Below are 13,437 nucleotides of genomic sequence, written 5' to 3' on the forward strand. Positions count from 1 at the left end.
GAATGACTCGAACTTTTCAACCTCCAGCCCAAGATCTAACACAACCCAACCCCCCAAATAAAAAACCGCATACAACCCTTATAATATAGGTTGTAAGACCCGTATCTTTCATCTCATTTGCTTTCTAGAAAGTTGAGAAGATAAGCTAAGAGTTTGCCCAAGAGTTTTAGGCTAAGTCAAAGATCTCAAGATAGTATCCCAAAGTAGATAGAAGTAAAGCAAAGAAATTTGGAGGTAAGAAATGTTCAATCTCGATCTTGTTTAGCTAAGAGAAAAGGCAAAAAAAGACAAAAGTGAGAATCTTAGGCAATATCCAGAATATGGCAGCCCGAGATGGAAAACAAAAAGGTATGAAGTCTGCTCTTAGACCATCTCATGGCTATGGCAGCCCGATATGGAAAATATAAGGGTTTTTGCATTAGATCTCAGGCCATCTTGAGGGTTGTGGCAACTAGAGACTAAAAGTAAAAAAAAAGAATAGTAGAGTTCTCAAGCTTGTTATAGGCATTTCCAATCGAGAATAGTGAAGATCTCTATTGATCTTAGGTCGATTTGGGTCGAGATCTCTTAAAGACGCATGAAGGCATATTTTCAAAAATTTCTATCAAACAAGGTTAAATTTTTCGGATGCAATGAGGTATTTTAAGTAGAAAAGAAGTTCATTTTTCACCATTTTCACTTCAAGAGAAAAGTAGAGAGAAGTTGAGTTTCCTTGCAAGAGTGCAGTCAAGGCAAGAGGTTAGTTTGATGCCAGGCTCAAATTGGTGTTCAGTCAAGAGACATTTGAAAATGCAAGGGTGTCGGCAAGTTTGACCTAAGGAGGAAGAGTAAAGCCTAAGGTTAGATCCAAGTATGTTCAATTTTTCTCTTTCCTCATTTAAGAAGTTTAATAGTAAGTTCACTAAGTTAGGGCTTGTTATTTTAGGCTGTACTGTTGGGAGCTAGTGTGGAGCAAGAAAACAATGAAGAATCGGTCTTGAGCAAGCTAAGACCACCCAAAGAGTTCAAAGAAATCATGGTTAGTAAGAAAAAAGTTCTTTTGAGTAGAAAATGGAAAAGGTAAGAAGTGAAAGAAGTTTCCTTTAGTTGAAACTCAAGATTTACTTGATGCTTTCTTATTATTTTGAGGGCAAGAAGAAATAGGGCAAATCTATAAACCAAGAACCTAGCAAAATATTGTGAATGATTAAAATTAATTTAAAATGAATTTCTAAGTTCATTTAAGAATTTATGCTTTAAAGCATGCTCTGAGTTTAAGCATTTGAATGATGTTATTAATACAAAACTAATAATAGGCATTATTAGAAGAAGAACGATGTTGGTCAGCTTCACGTTACATCTCATGCTTAGTGAGGAAGTGCTTCGAGATGGGGTGTGAAATGGGTTGGGTAATTCGGGTTATGCGAGTTGTCGAGTTACTCTTACACCTCTAGTTTGCATCATTCTTAGCTAATTGTTAGTCATTGTAGAGGCTAGCTTAGTAAAGTCAAGCAAGACGACATGCTTTTAAAAATCAATTGAATATCAAATTAACAAAAATCGATGATTGAAATTACATAGGAATCCCACTTGCTCTAAAAAACTAAATCATTTTTATCATAGGTTGCGTTTACCCATTACATTTTTTCTTCTTGCAGTTTATCTCTATCCATAACCAATTCTCCCCATTTTTCTAGCGAAAACTAAAAAAATAGCTTACAAAATCTAAACGCACTTCCTTACCGATCGACTTGAACTTGTCACTGTTGCTATGTCTTTAAAGTAGTATTATCCAGATTCAGTAGTTTATAAATTTATTTTTCTTTGGCAAAGCGAGGTTTACGACACCCTCTTGTCCCGTTCCAATAAAGGTTTGGTGATCCGTATTCACGAATAGAGCGCATTAAGTGATGGACAGTTAATATGGGGAGCACTTAGACTAATGCATTGTTGTTGTTGTTCCTTTTATTGGCCACATTCCGAATATTCTTGGTTTTGTTGGCCGCTAAAGGAGTATTGTGATTTTTCAAACCCTAAACCCTAAACCCTAAACCCCCTAAACCCTAAACAAAAAGTAAAGTGAAGGAATCATCTTAGGTGGCCATTGTTGATGTCATCTAACTAGGCAACCAACAAAAAAAATGCCAGGAAATACGAGTCGCTAGAAGACAAGAACAGTTGGTGAGATTGTTAGCAAAAAGGACAAAACGACATTTCTTGTGTTGCATGGCAGTGCTCAAAAGTCAGGAAATTAATGGCACATCAAACCATGTGCATTTCCAACATAAAAAGCTTGTAAATACGAGAGCATCTACTTCATTTTGGATGTGTGAGAAATTCGATGAAAAAAATCTAACTTCATTCCTATAGTTTCCTCTCTATGCTTTAGGTGAGAGGTTAGAGTGAGATTTGTAAATAATCCATATCCCACCACCCCTTAATTCTCTATGCTTTAGACTCATCTCATGTCCAATCCATTCATAGTTATTATTTTTGTTGTATTGACAGTTTAAACACCATGATCGAGAGGCGTAAAACTTTTTATTATGAATGCAATGATATTTCACTTTCATTCTCCCATTTCTTTACTTATCGCATGTTTATATTCTTTATGATTATGAAAGGCACAAAAAATAGTAGTTCTTAGAAAATCTGAAAGCTCTTATTACTTGTATAATTTAGTTAGATCTTTATTCATTGCCTCATTCTATTCGAAATAATGAATGAGGTATTGAGCCTTAACTTCTCGAAAGAGCTAGTAACAAAGACATTACTAAAAAGGCAATGAAAGGATTGTAGTAATAATATCATTTCACTAGATCCTTCCTTAACTACATATCAAAGAATTCAAGTGTGTGTGACAACAAGACATCGAGAGGCTGCTTGGCTTAATATAGGATGAATCATAACTAATATGACCAAATAGGTTAGATATGAATCATGTAACAATTTCAAGTATTTGAATTCCAAAATACAAGCAAGTGTGGTGAAGGCTCCGTGAGTCTGCTCAATTTAAATTGGAATTAGTTAGAAAACTTATATCGCCTCGAGGAACTATATTCCCTTCTCATGTATCGTATCATGTTATAATTCCATGTGTTCGACCTCGTCTTACCCAAGAAACCTCTCTTTTTTGTTATACTTGAGCAAGAGAGTGGAAAACTTATACACAATAGACACATTTAATAGAGTTATATAATGCATATAATTAGGCCAGTCTCTTTTATGACATGATCTTAACTTAGTCGTCTAGCTTAGTCACTTACTTAGAACCATAATGACATATTCACGATAGCACTAAAATGCATATACATTCACAAGCAAGTAATACACCATCAAATGAAGCTTTGCAAAAGATGAAAAAAGTAGTTTAGTCAATAGTTCCAACCTAAGTCCCTAACAATGGAGCCAAAAACTTGTTTGCAAAATTATGTAATGAGATATAGGTAAAGATTTTGCTTTATTCATACATGATATAAAGTTTTATAAATTTTATATTATAATGTATCACTATACATTATACTAATTTCCAAAGTAAATTTGAACATTTCAAATTACAACCAATATAAAGAAATCTCATTAACCTTTACGAGCTAGGAATGGGACCTAATGGACCTACGAATGAGAAGCTACAACAATATGAGATTAATTAGCTAAACTCATTAACCACATTAATCAATACTCATTAACTGTGTGTACACTCCACTAAAGACTCACAGCTGAATTCTTCTCGCTGTAGATATATTTCTATGTCCACGGATATAGACCAATAACAATAAGTTAGTCCTTCACAAGTGTTTGTAGCACTAGCTGAGTCAATTTATCGTTTATGGTCCTACCAATAAATAGAAACCTCTCTTGTGCCATAGAGAGGGTAGGGCCCTTTGTTCAAGACCTGAAGACACCATTTAAGGGAACACTCATCTACTTACCCTAAAGTAGGGAAGAAGTGAATTTCATCTTATGTAATTATGTTCCCATCTCCCCAGTCGGTCTTGTCCCCAAAACAATAAGCTCAATGAGTTGACGATGTAGCCACTCTCATCTGTACAAATCAAAGAACAATCTCTCGCAAGCACGAGTTCATAATGCACTCATGATTAAGACTAAGTTACCTAGGTCATCCCAGTGAAATAGAAACCTAACTAGTTAATGGACTTACATCTAGTGGTTACTATTTTGCGGCCCGGTCTTATGCAAACTCATTGCATAGGATACCCTCACTCACATGTCAACTACGCGAAAGCGTTGGATCGTTGCGTTTGTATCAAGTACAAAGTGAGTCGTACCCATAATGTTACCAGGATAAGGTACCCAACCTTATCCCTATACTATAAACCTTTTAAGTTGATCTCGAATATTGATCCATGTATGTCTCTACATACTGTTCAAAACTCATTAAATAACTTAGGATGTTAGTTTATTGGATTTGAGTTATTAATACAAAACTAATAATATAATCAATAACAATTATTACAATAATAACACTTTATTAATAACGATCAATGGATTATATTTACAATCTATGAGTTTTAGGACATAAATCCAACATTGATTTCTAGAGTAAATGGTGTTCCAGAGTGTTGATTTTCTTATAAACTTAATCAAGAGATATTTCATTTACTTGTGGATTTTTGTACACATATTATGCTCATGTAACAACCCAACTTCTTAAACTAAGCTGAGATCATTACTTTAACCCAAAGACACTTTGTTTAAACGCAAAAGATCATAAGATTTCTTTAAATAAAATAGACATACAAGAAAGTTTAATTTGAAGCCTAGTTTAATACAAAAATGAAAGTTCAAAAGTTTTGTGTTTCAAGTCACCAAGAGAAATACAACCATTTTAAACATAAAACTCATTTCAATCACAAAAAATTAAAAGAAACAGTAAACCATTAACCAAAACCATTTCTGATAAAATATCATATGGCGTGCTGGTAACTTGTAGAAATACAAGTTATTATAGCATTTTAGGTAGAATAATGGGACCAAAATGCATAGAATATATATCAAAACGTGTAGGTTATATTGTAAATGTATAAATATTTGGAAATACACTTTACGTAAGTGTTATGCCTGCTTTACTTTTTTTTTAGTGTTTAAACGCATGATTAAAACAAAAGAAGAGGCTAGCGAATTGCAGATGGACTCACGTGAAAACTATGCGGGAAGACCATATCAGAATGCGAGAAGAGATTCGTTAGAAGATAAAAGTGGTAGATGGAGATGATTTGATCTGACAACAAAGGTAGCTTTCGGAGTTGACATGTTTAGAAGATTAGATTTCCTGCCTAAATCTATATATAAAAGAGCTCCATCACCATTAAAGAAAACAATGCCTACATGGGCCAAAAAGGTTTGAACAGACCACTCACTTGCCTGAAGATATGAGTAGAGTCCTAGAGAGTTGATGAAAATGAGTAGCATTTCCATCATCTATAAAGTTCTCTTCATCTTCTGTGGTCAGCTTGTAATGTGAAAGCTTGTAGTTGGAGTGACGAAGATTTCATCTCCATCTCCCCCTAACTTGTAACGTCCTTTCTATTATTTACATTTTTGTATTTCTTTATGAATGTTGTTCATACTATATAGTGGCCAAAGGCCAACATTCTTTAATATAATGTATACTTATACCCTTTCGACTCATCCACGTCTTTGTTGTTCACTTGTGTTATTTGTAGTTTAGGTTTGTGATTAGTTCTTTACAAGAAGTCTTGCTTATAATTTTTATCGTGTTAGTTGGGCTATGTTTATCACTTGGTCAGTGTGTATCTCCTACTATCTGAAGGAGAAAGTAGCAAGGATAAAGCTAGAGCGGCCAAAGAGGAGTTTGGAGACAAACCTAACTTTGGCGAGATAACTTTCATCGTTTGTATCCCCACAGGAGAACAACTATGGGTATTAGGCACCGAGAGGTTGCCGCCCTTAAACACGGAGCTCTATAAGTTTTATATGTGAGTACTTTTAGATATACCACGTTTAATTAGACTTAGTCATTTGGATCCCAAAAGGAGATCAAGTGTGGCGTTTAACGACTCTGAGAGAAACACGTCTTAATCATAGTCTAATTAAGCAAGTTGTATTGCATCAAGAATTTCATATAGCTTAGTCGTCTGATTGCACTAGACCTTCGTTCACCCCTTCTTTCACACAATTTAGTTCATCCACGCTTCAACCCCTCAACCAACCTCATTAAATCATTTTACAGATTGTCTAGGTATACCTAAGTACACACAATTTTTCTTACATTCTTTCACACTTTATAGTTTATTCTTTTATACTGTCTGATTGATAAATAGACGTTACAATGATGTTTTGATATCAGTTCCCTTTATTCGACTCTGGATTATCTAGAAAAATCTATTATTTCGCTTAGACTTGCACATGCAAATGGAAAACTTGTACAACGAGAACTTATATGCATGTTGGAGGATATTGGGAGCATTTTGCATGCAATAATTATATCCACTTCCATGATGAAGAGATTCATGAAAAGCATTTTGCATGCAATGATTATATTCACTCGCATGATGAAGAGATTTATGAATAGCATTTTGCACAATCTTATTCTAATCTTTATCAGGTAATCATATATTTTCTTTGATGATATCAAGTTGTTATACTTTTTCTATGTTTTTTATTTTGTTCGTAGGTGGAGTTCAATATAATTATGTAGGTTCACATATGATATTTATTTACTATTGTACAAACTCTCAGCCAAATGTACATTATCAATGTTGGTCCTGGGTTTGATATATGGCAATGCAATATTAAACTTTTGTTTTCAATGGAATTCCAATTTTTATAATATTTTGCATCTATTTTAGTCAAATGGAATTCTCAGCCAAATGTTTTGTTTTACATGTGATATTGAGAAAATTTCCTCAGAATACCTTCTCAAGGCTTGCTGGTCTCCTCAGCTTTTATTAGCAAGATTCATTTTCACTTACTTAAATCTTACCATTCACTCACATCGTTGAATCATTGACTGCTTGTATAGTTAGTAGATGTGTTGGCTCCTAGGTAAGTTTGGTAAGGAATTTATTTAAGCTTTGTCAATTTGTTAAATTGCTTTTTTGGATATAAATCGGTTGCTTTTTTTTGTTCAAGTCTAATTTGTTTTGTTGACATAATTTTTTTAGGTGGTTATTTTGCTACTTCTTTAGGATCTAGAGGTGAAGGTATAAAGGTGGAAGAAATTGAAGGTAAAGTTTTATTCTTTTTGCTCAAACAGACATCCATTGAGTTCTGTTGTTTGTTATTTGTGTAGAGTAATTGAATGGTGTGTTTTCTCTGTGTTGTAGTCTGGTTTATCAAATTAGTTCTCTAGTGGGATTTGAAAAAACTGCCATGGTTTGAGTGCTGTTAAAAAACTTTACATATATCCATGATTATAGGAAGAAGAACATGAGTTGTGCTATAAATACAACTAACAATAGGGAGTTAAGTAATTGTATGGTTATTTGTAGGGGTCTTCACTGAATCTTTGTTCCGAAAACAAATGAGTCTTTTTTTTAATTCCAAGTCATCCCTATGTCTCTTATATGAAATCATTAGTTTTGGTTTCTTGTGGAATTTGTTAAAGTCTAGATGTAATTTTACCGTATAGATATTTGCATGGTTTGAATGTTTGAATCTAGTGAAGGGAGTTAAATTAGGTTCCTACTTTTTTTTCTCTTTTCTTTTAAGTTTTCTATGCTTTTGCTTATCTTATTTGTGTAGTGATTTTGAATAACTTGTTTCATGAATGGCTTCTTGCTTTATATGGTTTGCTTAGTTTTAATGAATCAACACTGATGCCACTCAGAATAAGGATAGTCTTTTATGTATTCCTTTCAATTGAATAAGGTATTGAATTAGTAGTTTTGTTATAAAATGGTTCTGAAGATGAAAACTATTTACAAGCAAGAACATCTAACAACTTAAAAAGGTTTTTCTTTCTTTGTTTTACTAAGAACCATCTATTTAAAAGCAAGACTAGCTAGGTCTGGTGTTGAAACTTAATTCTTGATTTCTTGTCCAATCTAATGTTGAAATTCTTGCTCTTTTCTACATGCAGTAAAACACTTATTAAGGACATGTTACGAAAGAATCCAAAGCATAAACCAAATGTTAGCTTTTCCTCATGTTTACATTTTACAGAATTTAAGATTTTTTATATTAGACATAGAGCTAGGCAAAACAAAATCTTTATATGGTAGAAGTTTGAGCTATTATAATTAAGTATGCAATGACTGATTATACCTACAGTTCAATGATATATGCAATTTGTTACAGTTTTAGTTCTTTGATGGAAAGTTTGGGTTGATTCAGTTATTTGTATAATATGTGTAGATTAACAACTTCATGTAATCCCAAAGACTCTACTTATATGTGTGTGAATTGACTTCAAAATATGTGCAATATAATTATATGAATATTTCAAATTTTACAATTTTTCATTTGAAAGAAAAAAAAAGTCTTGACATGCAAAATGTGTCAAGAATAAACAAATCATTAACGTTTAAAAATTATCAAGTATAATTTTATTCTTATTCTTGACAATGGATTACTTGACGTGTAAAAAGCGTCAAGTAATCTCATACTTGACGCTTTTTACATGTCAAGTATAATTGTACTTGACGCTTAAAAATTATCAAGTAAATTTCTCTTATTCTTGACACTAGATTACTTAACGCATTGAAAAGTGTCAAATAAACAAATACTTGACAGGTAAAAAGCGTCAAGTATTACCAATTTTATAGTAGTGCTTATATGTGAAGCTCCTTTCTTATTTTCAAGTTAGCTAGATCCTCACAAGCTTTAATGGTGTCTTTGGTCTTTCATAGATGATCAATATCGTACCCACCAAGTTATCAAAAAACCAATTCTCATTACCTCAAGTTTATGACGTAGTTTATGGTTTTGCCAATAAGGAAGGTTGAAAAAAATGTTTCTTTTAGTCCAATTTTGCTCACCATTTGTCCTTTTACGTTTGAATTCACATCTTGTAGGATTTTTTGCTCATGACTGGGAACTTATAGAATTCAATTGATTTATAATATCTTGTCTAGATAAAATATTCGGAATTGCTCGCATTTCTTGTTTTACATTATGTTGCCTTACTTTTAAGCCATGCATGTGTTAAAGGTAGATATCGACGATGTCCCATATAACAATTTTTGCTCTTTAGTCTCATTGATCTTGTATCAACATTGCAAACCAAGCATATTTTATAACCTTTTGTCCTTCAACCAGATAAATCACCATAAACTGGAAAATCATTTATTGTCCATAAAACAATGCACCACAGAGTTGGAAGAAAGAAGCATCGAAACTATCGCACGTTTGAATATCATCCACACACAACTCATTTAACTCATCTATCAATGGTCGTAAGAAAATATCATTTTTTTTTACTAGGAGACCTTGGAGCAAGGATGAGTAAAGATAGAAAAGTGAATGGTGCTCTCATACACTTCCAAGGAGGCAAGTTGTATGGAATGACTATAACTTGCCACATGTTGTATGATATGCTCATATTTCCAAATGAATTAAACCCATCAGAAGAAAGTGCTAATCTGACATTTCAAGCGTCTGAAGCAAAACAAGGATACTGCTCATCTAAATGTTTCCAACCCTCAACATCAGCAGGATGTCGAAGTATGCCTTCAGGTTCATACCTCCTATCTTTGTGCCACTTCATATATTCTACGATATGTTTTAAAAGAAGTAATCTTTGCAACCTTGCGTTTAGTGAAAAATATCTTAGCACCTTGTGTGGAATTTTTTTTTCCCTTTCTATCAGTTAACTTGTATCTAGACTCTCCATAATGTGAAAATTTGTCAAATGATGCATAATCTGTCCAAAATAAAGCACAATCAAATTTGCACACATGAATTGATCCATATCCCATCCTTAGGACATGTAGTCTTTTCTTAGCTTCATAGTAGAAGACAGATAGCTTCACACCATCTGGAAAGACTTCATTTAATATTTTAAGCAACATATCAAAGGATTTTTCGCTCAAACGATTAAGCACCTTAATGTTCATAAGTTTCACAAAAATATTAAATGAAGTGAACTTTAGGCATCCCAGATATAACTCCTCTTATATTTTAGGAAACATTCCACTTATTTTGTCAGACTCATCTTACTGATTTGATTCTATTGTAGTTTCTTCGAACATTGGTCCATGTAGATCATAATCTTCTCTATCATCTCATCATCAATAATATTTCTAACTCCAATTTTTTTTTTCTAAGATTTACATTCTCTTCTCTACGTTCACTTAAATTGGAAAACATTGCACCTAAAAACATTGAATTACATCTTAAAAATGGAGAAATACCAACATTATCTCTATTGAATGTCCATCGTCTATAAGTTGGGTACATACCATATTTATACAAATGACATTCTACGACATCTAATCTATTCCAATTGACGTGCACACAATTTGAACAAGGACATCTTGTCCTTCCCTCTTCGTATAAACGATTAGTTGCAATTTTGATAAAGTTAGCAACACCATCAAAATATTCACTAGAAGCTCGATCTCTTAAATTTATCCAACTTCGATCCATAATAAGTAAAATGCTTAAAGTACGTAAGTTAGAAATCCAAGTGTTATAATAAAAAACATACATTAATTGCAAAATATCACACAAATAATAGATGAAAAGCTCAATAACAACTGTCTACAATTTGTACAAAATATCACCTGCAATTTAATTCTTAGAATGAGAAGGGGAGACCTATTGACGTTCTTAAAGGCTTTTCTTTTTAAGTCTAAAAAAAAGAACATGTATAGAATGAGAACCCATTGTGATATTTGAGGGATAAAAATGGAGACCCCAAAAGCTAAAAGGCATAAAGAGAGATGAAAAACATGGATAGAAATAGGAGCAAAGTAAAATAGAGGAATCCTAGTGAGAGAGATGAATAAAGTAAAATGATATGGAAGAAGTACGAGAAAAATTGATCCTCATTGCTCTAATATAGAATTTAGTACTAACCCACCATCAACACTTGAGATATGTATTTCCTATAAATAAACATGTCAAGCTACATGAAAAAAGAAACCAACAACAACCAATCTAGATGCATCTACATGATAGAAGCTTAAATAAGGCAAAAGATATTTGATTAACTTTAAATGTTATCCTTAACAAAACTCTTTCTTGTTCTGTTGAAGTAGATATGAGGCATCATACATGTCCTATCTTCTTTCATGGTTTCAACTTTTCAATAGCCAACCTCTTTAGACATTCAATTTCTTACAACTTATATTCAACAGTACCGATAACTACTTAGCTATATGTAATAGAATATTCAAATTCCACTCCTCATCTAGCTTTGGTCTTTCCTATTCATTTTTGTAGTTCTATTCCATATTTAATTCAATTCCAACATTTGATTCCACAATTAATTCAAATCCAACCTTCGATTACACACTCAATTCAAATCGAACCTCCGATTCCACACTCAATTCAAATCGAACCTTCGATTCCACACATCTTCCACCTTTGAAATTTATATACACTTCTTGTTGGAAAGAAAACTTCAAGTTCATCCGTTCCTCACACAGAATTTCACATCCATCCTTAGGAATGAGATAATATATTAGATAATAAAATAAGTATAGGGGTAGTTGTAAATTTAACAATTAGATTCAAAATAATTAAGTATATAGCAACATTTTAAAAAATTTGCAAATATAGCAAAATTTATCAAATTCTATCAATGATATGAGTCTATCAACGATAGACCATGTTGCAAATATTAGTCGTCTATCACTGATAGACTATACGAAGTGTATAAGCGATACAAGTCTATCGGTGATAGTTTTGCTATCTTTGCAATTTTTTTTAAAATTTTGCTATATCCTTAATTATTATTGCTTAAATGGTTATCCTAAATGGTTATCCATTCCAATTTCTCATGAGTACATTCAAGCGATTTGTCCCTTGTATTAACGACTATAAAATAAAATGAATAGTAATTAAGATTCCCAATTTCATATTTCCAACAAAATTCTAAGAATTTGATCTTAAGCCAAGTAGACGAAATAAAAAAACAATTTCATAAATGTCTAAAATTTTTAAAATCTAACCCAAAAATATAAACAAAACCAATAGAAACATACACTAATATCTCTTCCACACCAACATACTTCACTCACTAACCTCCAAAGCGGTGCAAAACGATCAGAAGGGCATGGATGATTGTTTGATTGAGGAACCGAGTAGGTTACAAGCCATAACGTTGTAGGTCGTCTTCAACTTGAGAAACAAAGTAGGAAAGACCAGCTAAAACGTGAGTCACTATCGATATGAGAAATAGAGTTTGGGATGTGTGGCTTCGTGGACAGAAATAGAGTTTACAGAGGTTCAAGGCGTTGCCAGTAAAATGATGGAGAGGTTCACCGTCGATGGAGGTGGAGATAGAGAGGTTTGATGGAGGTTTCCATCAATGAAGGTTCGTCGTCATCAGTCATTGGTCGTTGAAGGTGGAGATGGAGAGGTTCGATGGAGGTTCATCGTCGTGGGTCATCAACCATTGAAGGTGGTGATGGAGAGGATTAAGATTGGGGGGTTGGGATTTCGTGGAGATGAAGGGTTTAGGATTAAAAATATATATATATAATTAATAAATTATATAATAAAAAGGTTGGAGATAGGATAAAAGGAGGAAGTTCTAGAAAAGTTTTAGCAACATTTATTTTGGTCGGTAGAACAATATAAGTTTTGGTGACATTGTTACTAATTATTTTAGTGGCACAACTTCAAATTTTGTTGCTACTAGTAATCATTTGTGCACATATTTTTTTGCGTCGCTATAGACGAACTTTTATTGACAAAAATGACTTGAGCCACTAAAATTTTCTCACTGAATAATGAATTTTTTGTAGTGTTATATGAAAGGTTAATAGAAATTCAATGTTATAGATCAAATTAAACATGTAACCTATCGAGTTGAACATTTAATCTAATGTCACGCCTGTTGGAATTTTTTGTCCTAAAACTCGTAGTTTGTAAATCATATTCTATTCAATAAAGTTGTTATTGAGAAATTAAATATTATAATCTTAAATCCAATAAATCAAAGTTCCAAGGCTATTTTTTGAATAAACTTGAACTTTATGTGTAAACATAAACGTGGATCAAGTTCGAGTATATAGCCTAAATAGTCTATAGTATATGAAATAAAGGTTGGGCGCCTTATTTTGAGAGACTATGGATGCGGCCCACTTTGTAGTACAAACGATGTGATCCTAATCGTTCATGTAGAGACATGAAAGTGGGGGCATCCTATGTAAAATGTTTACATAAGACTGAACCATGAATTAGTCATTTTTACGTTATAACACCGTTTACTGTTTAAAACTGACTATCTCAATTATTGATGACCTAGGTAACTTAGTCTTAATCCTGAGTTAACTATGAACTCCTGTTCATACGAGATTATCC

The 13,437-nt window shown here is 32.9% G+C and overlaps 1 long non-coding RNA gene across 1 annotated transcript; it reads right to left on the bottom strand.

Annotated features, from left to right (window-relative positions):
* Positions 1-11,361: 11,361 nt before the first annotated feature.
* LOC116403784 lies at positions 11,362-12,588 on the bottom strand. Its single transcript, XR_004216616.1, has 2 exons — positions 12,154-12,588; positions 11,362-11,570 (listed from the first exon to the last, which is right to left on the bottom strand). It is a non-coding gene; the product is annotated as an uncharacterized LOC116403784 (long non-coding RNA).
* Positions 12,589-13,437: the final 849 nt, after the last annotated feature.

This window comes from Cucumis sativus, chromosome 5, assembly GCF_000004075.3.
Source record: "Cucumis sativus cultivar 9930 chromosome 5, Cucumber_9930_V3, whole genome shotgun sequence".
Classification (NCBI taxonomy): Eukaryota; Viridiplantae; Streptophyta; class Magnoliopsida; order Cucurbitales; family Cucurbitaceae; genus Cucumis; species Cucumis sativus.